Genomic DNA, 11,654 nt, shown 5'->3' on the forward strand with positions numbered 1-11,654 from the left:
TATCATATTTGTCGTGAGAACTAACTTTTCATTCTCTCACCTGTAAATTAATATATGAACTAGTGTTATTAAATCCGTACGTTACGCGGTGGGTGGGTATCAGTTCCTTTAATTACGGCATTAACACTTGTTATAGCAAACAATAGAGAAACAAATCATGATATGATCAAAAATATACCAACACGGCGGGAATTTGATCGGTGTCGGTTTGTTTTGTTACACACTCGTTACAGCAACCCATAGAGAAAAAAATCTTGATATGATCAAAAAATACTGACACGTGAATTACATCGATAAAAAACAAACGCAAGTTACATAAAATATATAAAAGAACCACATAACACATATTAAAAACCACTAAATAACACAATTAAAAAACCTTTACGGTATTAACACTTGTTATAGCAAACAATAGAGAAACAAATCATGATATGACCAAAAATATACCAACACAGCGGGAATTAAATAACACAATTAAAAAACCTTTAGGGTATTAACACTTGTTATAGCAAACAATAGAGAAACAAATCATGATATGATCAAAAATATACCAACACGGCGGGAATTTGATCGGTGTCGGTTTGTTTTGTTACACACTCGTTACAGCAACCCATAGAGAAAAAAATCTTGATATGATCAAAAAATACTGACACGTGAATTACATCGATAAAAAACAAACGCAAGTTACATAAGATATATAAAAGAACCACATAACACATATTAAAAACCACTAAATAACACAACTAAAAAAGCTTTAAAACAAATATATACTTACTGTTCATTATGTTTCTCTATTATTAGTATACAATTATACGAAGAAATCTCGTATTAACTAAACAAAATTAAGAAATTCAAATGAATGGACATTCTTTTGTTACGTGTTACATCTTTTTGCAGACGTGTAACAACATGAGGCTTCCACGTGTTACGTAAAAGCTTTTACTTTTTCAGAAAAAACTAAAAGTCTGCAAAAGCCGTTACACGTAACATGTGGTAGCATTTGGTTGTTACACGTAACACAGTCTGCAAAAGGTGTAACACGTGGCAAAAGGAGGTCCATTCATTTGGATTTCTTAGTTTTCTTAACATTTTTGGACGGCAAAGAACGACGTGACAACCACCGTGACACCGAGCGTTGTGGCCAAGGTCGACTACTCGACCGCCGCCAGCCCCTTGGCTCTCCCAAATGCGCGGAAACCCGCCCTCCACCCGCCCGAAGGGGCGACGGTTGAATAATCGGTAAAACCTCGTCTCCCATCCAAAACGACCGGCGTCACCCGTATTCGTTCTTCACCTGGATGCCGCAAAAAATAATGGGGAGAGTTGGAGTCGAACCTAGGTGACAAGGAACACCAAGTTTTTTCCCCAACCACTTCACCACTACCTCATTAACCTTAGTTTTCTTAACTAATATGGGTTTTCTTTCTATCTCTCCTCTAATTATACATTCATAACTTTATAAAAGAATCGATGAATTATTACATATCTTGAAGACTTGAACTTAGAAATCTTTATCACTAGTTATATTTTGAAGTTCTAAATCCATTCTGATAAATATAAAATCATTAAGTAAAACATTATACCTAGATTATAATTTATACAATGCATGGAAAAAGTACTTGTTCATGTTACCAAATACAAGAAAATTGTGAAGAGTAACAAACTCAATAAAATGAGAATGTATGGCAACATTATGGACTGTGCTTGCAGGACAATTTAAGAACAAATTTTTGCATAAAGTACCAAGTAATTAAAACATCTTTGGGGAGAGTAAATACAACAGCATATTTGTTACGTGTTAAACAGAAAATATGTAAACTTAAATGCACTCTCACTTACAACATTAAATGTATACATCTCTTCTTGTCTATATCTCTCTTCTTTAGTCATCTTATACACCTGTATTTTTCTATTTTCATCTCTCACATTCACCCATACCATCTTTCACAAGGGTGCAAAGTACAGCACTGAACACAATAGTAGTAAGGCTATATGGTGTGAGATAAAACCCTAGTGGCTTTATCACATCATGTATACGCCATCATGTATACGCCGTATAAGCAAAGGACTTTATTGTTAACTTACACAGTGTGGGATAACGTTCTCTTTAAACACTATAGGAAAAAAAGGAAATCAGAAAAGGAAAAATCTGATTGGTGGAATCACATGGCCCCACATGCATAGGGTTTTGGCGCTCGTCAAAGAGATGGACCCCCCCCCTCCCCCTCATAACGCCCACAAGGTGTAGGCAGTGTTCGGGGCGCCATAGGCTGATGTGGAGACCAAGTCGAGAATATTGGGTGGGAACGAGATCGGAGAAAACTCACATATTAGAGAAAATTAGATTCCTTAATGTTGGATTTATAATATGCCCCATACATAACAATATAACAACGCTGTTATTGACATGTGATCCTACATACTCATTAAATAACTTTATTAGGGGGAGGGGGCCGTGCGTTATAACATCACGGAAACAAAGTTCCACGGTGATATCCACCCCCACAACAAAGTTCCACGCGTGATAATATCACGAAATCAAATTTTCGTTATTTTCTTCACGCCGTTATTGTTTTATTTTGTGAGGGTAGTTGTTGGTTGGGGGGACCGGGGGAAATTGTTGGGTGTGGTGGTGAGTGATGACCACCCTCACTAAAAAAGGTTGTGAGTGATGGAAAAATGGTTGATGACATGACGGAACTTGATTGATGCTTGTGAGTGATAGAATTCTATCACTAGTGACCACCCCCCTCCCCTTAAGTATACATTCAAATTGACATGTGTATTTATAAAACTCTGTCAAGATTATTGCTAAGTTTTCTTTTAGAACGGCTAATTTACACACATTCTAAATCTACTCCTAATATTAGACTAAAACCCTCAACCACTTGAAGATGAATATATTTACTACACATTTTGATACAACTAGGCAGCAAGTTTTTCGTGATTATTCTTAAGTGAAAATAAAATGAATAATTTAAATTATGATGTATGTTCAAAATTTATATTTATGTAACCTTATGTTAATTTTCCTTGTAATTGTTAACTTTAATATGTAGTCATTCATTTGGTCATCAACTTTAATATTCATTAGATCATCAACTTCTTATTTGGTTTATGTTGATTGCAACTGAAGTATAGATTTCATAATAGGAAATTCAAGTAGTACAAGACAAATAATTTTTATATTTTACATGCCATACATATCACCTTTTTGTTCTTGTCAGTCGATGACTATTTACCGGTGGGGCCATTTATGTTCACGAGGGGCATGGAGAAATGTTGTTTGGTGATGTATGTCCATATGTTCCAAAATGATTTAGGTGTAAGTAGGGCTGTTCATGAGGCGAGCCGAGCCGAGCTAGGCTAAGCTTGGGCTTGACTCGATTATAAACCGAGCTGTCTCGGCTCGGCTCGTTTTTTAAACCGAGCTGAAAATTTAAGTTCGGGCTCGGTTTGGTTTTAAACCGAGCTGGCTCGGCTCGGCTTGGTTTGGCTCGATTTTATAAAGAAATATTAATATAAACATCTTAAAATTCAGTTGCCTAAAATATTATTCAATACTTTAAAAGAATATATTCAAAATAAGTTCAACCAAATACATTACAAACCAAAATCAATTCCAACAACGCAAAATATGTTTTAATTTCAATGAAATACAATATTAGTTGATTAGTATGGTAATCAACCTTCAAATATGCCATAGATATCAAATTACAAACCTATATACATGTAAATAGTAATCAGTTTTTTTGTAATATATTATAATGTATATAAAATTAAAATTTATTATAAGTAAAATAGTCCGAGCTAAACCGAGCTGAGCTACAAAGCGAGCCAACTCGGCTCGTTACGAGCCGAGCTAGGCTCACTTTCTAACCGAGCCGAGCCGGCTCGGCTCACTTTTAAACCGAGCCATATGGAGCGAGCTTTTTCCGAGCTAAATCCGAGCGAGCTTCAAGCGAGCTCCGAGCCGCGAGCTTTTTGAACAGCCCTAGGTGTAAGAAGTGGTTAAACACTTTGGAGTGGTAAAATAAAAAATCGATCAATCAGAGCGCGCCATGTCAATCAGACAAAAGTGTTTAAATTTTTCTGAAAAGTGTTGGCAATGGTTTAAACACTTGCTGAAGTGGTAAACTTTTTTTTTTTATTTTCTGTTTTTTTTTAATTTAAGATAAAATGGAAAAAACATAAACTTTTTATAAATAAAAATAAAGCACTACATTTTAAATAAAAATAAAGCATTACATCTTAAATAAAAATAAAGCATTACATTTTAAATAAAATCTAACTTTAAAAAAAAACTAAAAATCAGAAGGCCATCCATATTTTTTTGCGATCTCACGTTTTCTAGCGAGTGTGATTGCCAACATAGCAGGGTGAACATTGTCGGTAGGCCGATTATAGGTCTCCAAGTCCTTGTCGAACATTGTTTGTCGCAACGCCTCTCGTTGCTCATCCGCCAAGGTCAAGTATTTTTCTTCTCGTATACGTTTAATTTCCATTATCTCTTTTTTCATGGCCTTGTACTCTTCGAATTTGTGTGTTATATCTCTTGGATCTTCGTTTGTTGTAGACGACCCTTTGTCTTTTTTGTCCTTCCTCGCTTGTCGTCTTGGTGGTGGTGAAGGATCCTCGTTTATGTCGGGAATATCGAATCCGCTCGAGATTTCGACATTCGGTGATCCTCGTGCATAATTTCCCGAATCCGAAGACTTTCTTTTTCGACCCGAGCCGGAGCTTTCTTCATTCAACAAAGGTACCGGCGACCACTTTTGATTTGTTCTAACAACCTCCCAAGCCGCAATATGAGCAAAGTCAATTTTTTCTTTGTTTTTGTAATCCTTTAGCGCTTGCTTCATTACATAAGAATTGTCCTCCCCGCTAGGACGTAAACGATCCTAAAATAATAAATTATCAACAACTTGATCCAAATAATTCGTTAAAAAATAAACCGTATAAAAAAATTACCGCTTGATGATATAGGCCGTTGAATGTGTTAATTTTTGTTTGCATCGGCATCCATTTTGAGCGAACTTGGTGGTGGGTTCGGTTACTTCCTCCGACCGTTTCATTGTAGTGGTTTAGAACTTTCTTACAAAACCCATCCGCCTTTTGTTGATTGCCTTTCTTTTTATTCAAAGTGCAATGAACATAAGCCTTTGCTAACGCCTCTTCTTGTCTATGCGTCCAATTTTCCCGTTTCGCTTTTCCTTTTCTTCCCGGTTCGGCTACAACTTTTTCAACCGCAACATCTTCATCCTCATCTAACTCTTGTTCTTGGGTTTCCGCCACGAACTCCTCATAGGAGTCATTTTGTAAGTCTCTCGGTGATTGTGACATTGAGGTTTGAAAAGCAAACGGGTCAAAAGCATTTTGTGATTCTAGGGGGTAATCATAATAACCGAGTCGAGCCATCGTCGGACCATGTTGCATCCAATTTTGGATGGGTTGGGTATCATAACCGAAAGGTTGATGGATGGGTTGGTTAAAATAAAATGGAGGTTGGGTTTGATTCGCAAACCCAAGGTGCGGATGAAACGGGACACTAGTACCACCCGAACCACGTTTATCTTGACCCCTCGACTTCGAACCGGAGCCCACCATTTTCTTCTTACCTTCACCCTTATTTGAGCCTTATTTTTTTATCAAAATATTTGAAAGTTATAGAGTGGAATGTTGTAAAATTGGATCACAATGAAGATATTTGGTCTAGTATTTGTACTTTAAATTTTTAAAACAAATTTTTTTTTTTACGTTGAACGGTATTATTACCGTTGGGAAAAGCACAACGGTCAAAATTTGAAGATTCCCGAGTCGGCAAGCTGTCCCTGCCCCTTTATGTTTGCCGATCGGTAAAGGGGTCGGCGACGGTGTTCTCGCTCGGCAAACCGAGTTTGCCGTCCCCTTTACCGCCCACTCCGAACACCCTTATGTTTGTTTCTTGTGTGAAGATTGTAACACAAAAGAATTACTACTAACTTATCTATTTTCAATTAGTCTTAAAGTTATTTTGATATTCTCTTGTATGTTTATACTATTTTAATTAATTAGGGAGAAGTTTAAATTATTGGCTTCTACTATCATCATATTGATAAGAAGAAAATGGTATATATTTTGATTGTTTGGTGCAGATATCTTTGGAGAGGACTCTTGGGTCCGTTCATTCATCTATATCAATTTTTTTTTTACCAAATGTAAAGGTATATTCATTTAGTTCGTACTAGGGCAAATTACATAAGGATAGCAGGATAGCAGGTATATTCGCTTTGAGGCGTTTAGCTCTTGAAAGCCGAGGCATGAGGCACGAGGCGAGAGCTACACGTATACATGCCAGCAAATAAACATTTAAAAACTATATATAGATGCTAAATACCCCCTAAGTACCAAACAAACTGCTCATGATGCAAGAAAACCAAATGCGAGTGATAATAGACAAATATTTATAACATAAACAACTCGTTTAAATCAATAGAACCACAGTTGTTTTCAAAGCTTCAATAAGAAAACAATCCAACAATCTAAATCAAACATAGTTTTGTGTTGAACCTATATGAAGCTTACACTCAGAGATGATAACAGAAAAATTAGCCTCGCATCTCCATCGTTGGTCCTTGTGCTAAATCTTAAAAAACGAAACCACAAACGAATTAAGCTTACTTAAAAAAAAGCCATATATCTTGTCTAAATTATATTATTTTTGGACCATTTACAAATCCTTTTCTTTATTGTTTCTTGGACTATGTTGTGAAATGAGTGTGCTTGGACTATAGAAAAAGGTTGTGTAAAGAGTTTGTCGTTGAGTACGCGGATGGTAACGCTAAGTTTGGTCTGCCTCAAGGCTCTCGCCATCTCTCTTGAAAAACCAATCAACACGCACAAGTCCTCCATAAGATTTCTTCGGACTTACTCATCTAACTATAGAAAAAGTGCTCGTATATTTCTTTTGAAGCACTACATGAATCCTGAGAACACGAAAGTTGGATATTGTGGCTGATATGAACATGGGACCTTCCTAAAATTCATGGTTCTCATGGACTAGGAAAGTGATGGGCTTTCCCATCCACGACTCAAGAGATCAGGATTACGCTTAACTAGTAATAAGACCCGCGCGCGTTGCGGCGCGGGTACTTCGCAAATAGCGAATAGATTAGTCCAAGCGTTACGTGATGTGTTAATCATATGAAAATGCACGTTTTGACATATCCGATTGAACTCAATGTATCCTATCGTTGCAATTGAGATTCGATCAAAACGTACCGTAAATCGAATTTATATTGTACAATCATAAAGTATTATACGCGACCCGACTAACTCGAATTTATATTGTAAGGCCAAAAACTCTCGAGGGGGTCAAAGTGGCATTTACAAAGTTCGTAAGAAGTTAAGTTAGTTAAAAATTGCATTTCCTAAACTTAAGGGCTAAGAAAGGGTAAAGATAAAATTTGATAAAGTTTTGGGATAAGAAGGAAACTATAACAAAGTTGGGGCTGAAAAAGAAAATACGACAAAGTTAGGGTGTTAAAAGCAAACTATTTGTAAAATGGAGTATTAGTTTAGGGACTAAATTTGCCATTTTATGAAACTTTGAAGCTACCAAAGTCAAGGGGCAAAAATTGCACCCTAGCAGTGCTCTCGAAACTCAACAATGCACAGACAAGAAGGCCACGATTGAGTTAACGGAAGCGTCTCATAAACATCTTTTTGAAGAACAAAAAGAACCTATCGTTGCAATTGAGATTCGATCAAAACATAACGTAAATCGAATTTATATTGTACAATCATAAAGTATTATACGCGACCCGACTAACTCGAATTTATATTGTAAGGCCAAAAACTCTCGAGGGGGTCAAAGTGGCATTTACAAAGTTCGTAAGAAGTTAAGTTAGTTAAAAATTGCATTTCCTAAACTTAAGGGCTAAGAAAGGGTAAAGATAAATTTGATAAAGTTTTGGGATAAGAAGGAAACTATAACAAAGTTGGGGCTGAAAAGGAAACCACGACAAAGTTAAGGTGTCAAAAGCAAACTATTTGTAAAATGTAGTAGTAGTTTAGGGACTAAATTTGCCATTTTATGAAACTTTGAAGCTACCAAAGTCAAGGGGCAAAAATTGCAATATCGTAAAAGTATAGGGGAGGTACTCAAGCGTTATGTGATGTGTTAACCATAAGAAAAACACGTTTTGACGTATCCGATTGAACTCAATGTATCATATAGTTGTATTGCGATTGGATTAAAAGGTAAAATAAATCGAATTTATATCGTACAATCATAACGTATTATACGCGACCCGACTAACTCGAATTTATATCGTCAAGCCAAAAATTCTCGAGGGGGTTAAAGTGGCATTTACAAAGTTCATAAAAAGTTAAGTGGTTAAAATTTCATTTCCTAAACTTAAGGGCTAGGAAAAGGTAAAGATAAAATTTGATAAAACTTTGGGGCAAGAAGGAAACTATAACAAAGTTGGGGCTGAAAAGGAAACTACGACAAAGTTGAGGTATCAAAAGCAAACTATTTATAAAATAGAGTAGTAGTTTAGCGACTATATTTACCATTTTATGAAACTTTGAAAGTACCAAAGTCAATGAACTAAAATTGCAATACCGTAAAAGTACGAAGGAAAATAATACCTTTTCAATCGTATATTATTTTATTGTTTAATTGTTTATAGTGAATGACATTACATTATATTATACTATATCTTAAATTACAAAGTCGGTGGCCCTTTGCCACCGACAACTCACCCCTTCATTTTACCTAAATACCCTTCCTTTGTCTCAGCTTTTACACAGATGTCTACGTCTCCTTTTGACTTTTTTCTTATGGCTTTTACGCCATCGACTCATCAAAACATATGGCTTTTACACAGCTTTTTAGACATACTCATCAAAACATATGGCTTTTACGCCACCGACTCCCATCACAACCAAGGCAACAACATACTGCATCTGGCTTCATTCAGGGGAGAAAGTGATGTTTGTTTCCGGAGGAGATGGCCGGACAGCGCCGGAGAATTTGATGAAAAGTTTACAAAATCGTGAACCACTGTCGATCAAGAACTTACCGGTGAAACACAATAACTCACCGACAATATCTGGAGCTTCTTTTGGTGTGGGAAACCCGAATAGTGAGATCAACACTTCACTTGGTGAGGTTTCAGGTGGTGATGGGGTGACTGGAGTGGGATCTGTTTGGTGCGGCCAGAGTAGGAAATGATCGTGGTGTGGCCGTAGTCTATGGTGGTGGCCTGGCCGGATTTGATGGCGGTGTTGCGACGGTTGCGTGGAGTTAAATGTGGAGGGTGAGAGGGGTGAAGACTGTAGAGGGGTGGAAATGAGAATGTTAGAAAAGAAGAAAGTGGGTAGGTGTAGAAGACTATATCAATGAGATCAGTTTTTCTTTGACCGAAAAGCTCATAAGATAATAATATGCAGAGATAAGCACTACACACATTTGACATTTTCTTTTCTTTTATAATACTGAATGTCTATACTTTATTTTTTAGAAATTTATGTGTCTTTATATATTAGTTAAAGATCGAAGTTTCTAACATGGCTCGGTGGACTGTTGATTAACAGTCGTGCATTAAATAATATGTCATGGCGTGTCAAAATATAAAGCTGTAGTCAAATATTATGCCCTCTGCTGGCAAAGCACATGTTTTTAACGAGTGTATTGAAATGTTAAATGATAATCTGTAAGTTACTAAAGTTGAGATCGTTGGAATCTATATTTTTTAGCTTTTTTTCTATATCTCCTTTTCATGTCTTTTGACATTGTTTTCACAAGATGTTGTAAGATTGAAATAATGAGTGCCGGTATCGTAAATAAACAAGACAATGCCAGTTGAATTCTTATCACATAATGCGGGGGAATTTACTAATAATAATTTTAAAAACTAGAGTCGGTGGCTTTTACAACACCGACTCCTTTTCAAAAACTGACAAATCCACCCTTTCATTTGACGAATGCATATTTTTGCCTCTTTTGCACACAAAATTAAAAATGCATCCATTAACTTTGTACAATGGCATTTTTATCACCTGCTCCATTTTAGTGGCACCCTGTATCTATAAAGTTTGCATTTTTGCCCTGCCTTTTCTTTTGTGTTTTTACCCAAAGTTTTCATTGCAATTTTAGTTTTTGTTTTTGCAAACATCAAGGTTTAATCCCCAAGATTTCTAATATTCTAACATATATAATATACATTTTTAATACATTAGTTTCTTTAATGATTTTTTGTTAGCTAATTTCTTTTTTAAAGAGGTAATTTGTCGTTAACCTCCTTGAGTATCAAAACTTTCGACTTTACCCATTTTGTTCTTTTACTTAAAAACTAACTTTTTAGGTGCAGATTAATTTGTACGTGTCCGTATAAATTCGAGTTGATCTATGTTTAGACGAAAACTTTTCTTGGGAAACGAATCAGTGGAAGTGTAATACGTTTTTGTTATGTACCAAACCGAGCGTTGTTAATTATAATACATTTTTATTTGACGGTATAAATTCGAGTTACTCTACATTTCACGTCGTTTCTATTTTTTAAAGCTATAATAAGCCACTTTTGATGGTTGCGCATCGGTCGCGGGTCATATAACGTTTACACTAATTTGCTTGATATTTGCATTGTACCCGCGCCGCAACGCGCGCAGGTCTATTTACTAGTCTATCTTAAATTACAAAGTCGGTGGCCTTTGCCACCGACAGCCCCACTCAAATTACATTTTTGTCCTTTCATATCTTCGTCACCGTCAACGTCACCGGTAACAATTTCTGACAGAGAGGCAAACATGGTATATCACCAAACAATTACACCAGTCACACACAACAGTTGCGGATCTATGAGAGATAGAGAGAGATGAAGAGACAAACAAAGTAGACTCCAAATAGTCATCGATTTGATGAGATGTTACAAAACCGCTCATGACCATGATATTGAAACCTTCAGAACCGTTAGTACCATAGACCCACCATCGCCGCCGCCGGGGTTCCGTCCCTCCGCCGATCCGGTTTGCCGGTTTGGCTATTTTCAGCAAATGTCAAAAATTCGGCTGGTTCGACCTGCAGGTTGTTGTTTTTTTTTGCCTTTTTTCACCCTAAACGACATGAATAGGTGGTCGGAGCCGAGTTTCTAGCAAAAAATCAACAAAACATCTCAACATCACTTTCGTTTCGTTTCGAACAGAACCGGAAACTGACCTGAAAAGTGATCGGAAACAGAAGCCGGTTCAACGGAACCAAACGAGCGGCGCTTAAATCGCCGGAAACGTGATCGGAGAAAGCGGTTAGCGGTGGAGAGAAAGGGGGAGGCGGTGGAGTGATGATTATTGTTAGTGTGAGAAACAGAGTAAAGGAGGAGTCCATGACTGCTGATGTGGGATGATGGTTTTTAAGGGTGATGTGTGTATAGTTTTGAGTTGTCGTTTTATTGACAGAGTTAGATGATTATTTTTATTACTTTGGGTCTTTTCATTGACAAGGGACTAGATCTGGACTGGAAGCAACTCTTTGACATAATATTATAGTTTGTACGGTACAAGTAAGAAATGCATATTGGATTGGAAATAGCAAACAACCAGAGGTTCACGAGATGGTCAGAGGCAAAAGATTTTTTTTTAACGGCCAACAAACTCAATCCCGAGCATTCTCG

General features: G+C 36.7%; 1 long non-coding RNA gene across 1 annotated transcript; it reads right to left on the reverse strand.

Moving 5' to 3' along the window:
- Window positions 1-10,473: 10,473 nt before the first annotated feature.
- Window positions 10,474-11,451, reverse strand: LOC110886327. The gene is made up of 2 exons (XR_002562745.2): window positions 11,204-11,451; window positions 10,474-11,135 (listed from the first exon to the last, which is right to left on the reverse strand). It is a non-coding gene; the product is annotated as an uncharacterized LOC110886327 (long non-coding RNA).
- Between the last annotated feature and the right edge of the window lie 203 nt (window positions 11,452-11,654).

The sequence above is a fragment of the Helianthus annuus genome, chromosome 4 (assembly GCF_002127325.2).
Source record: "Helianthus annuus cultivar XRQ/B chromosome 4, HanXRQr2.0-SUNRISE, whole genome shotgun sequence".
NCBI classification, from domain to species: Eukaryota; Viridiplantae; Streptophyta; class Magnoliopsida; order Asterales; family Asteraceae; genus Helianthus; species Helianthus annuus.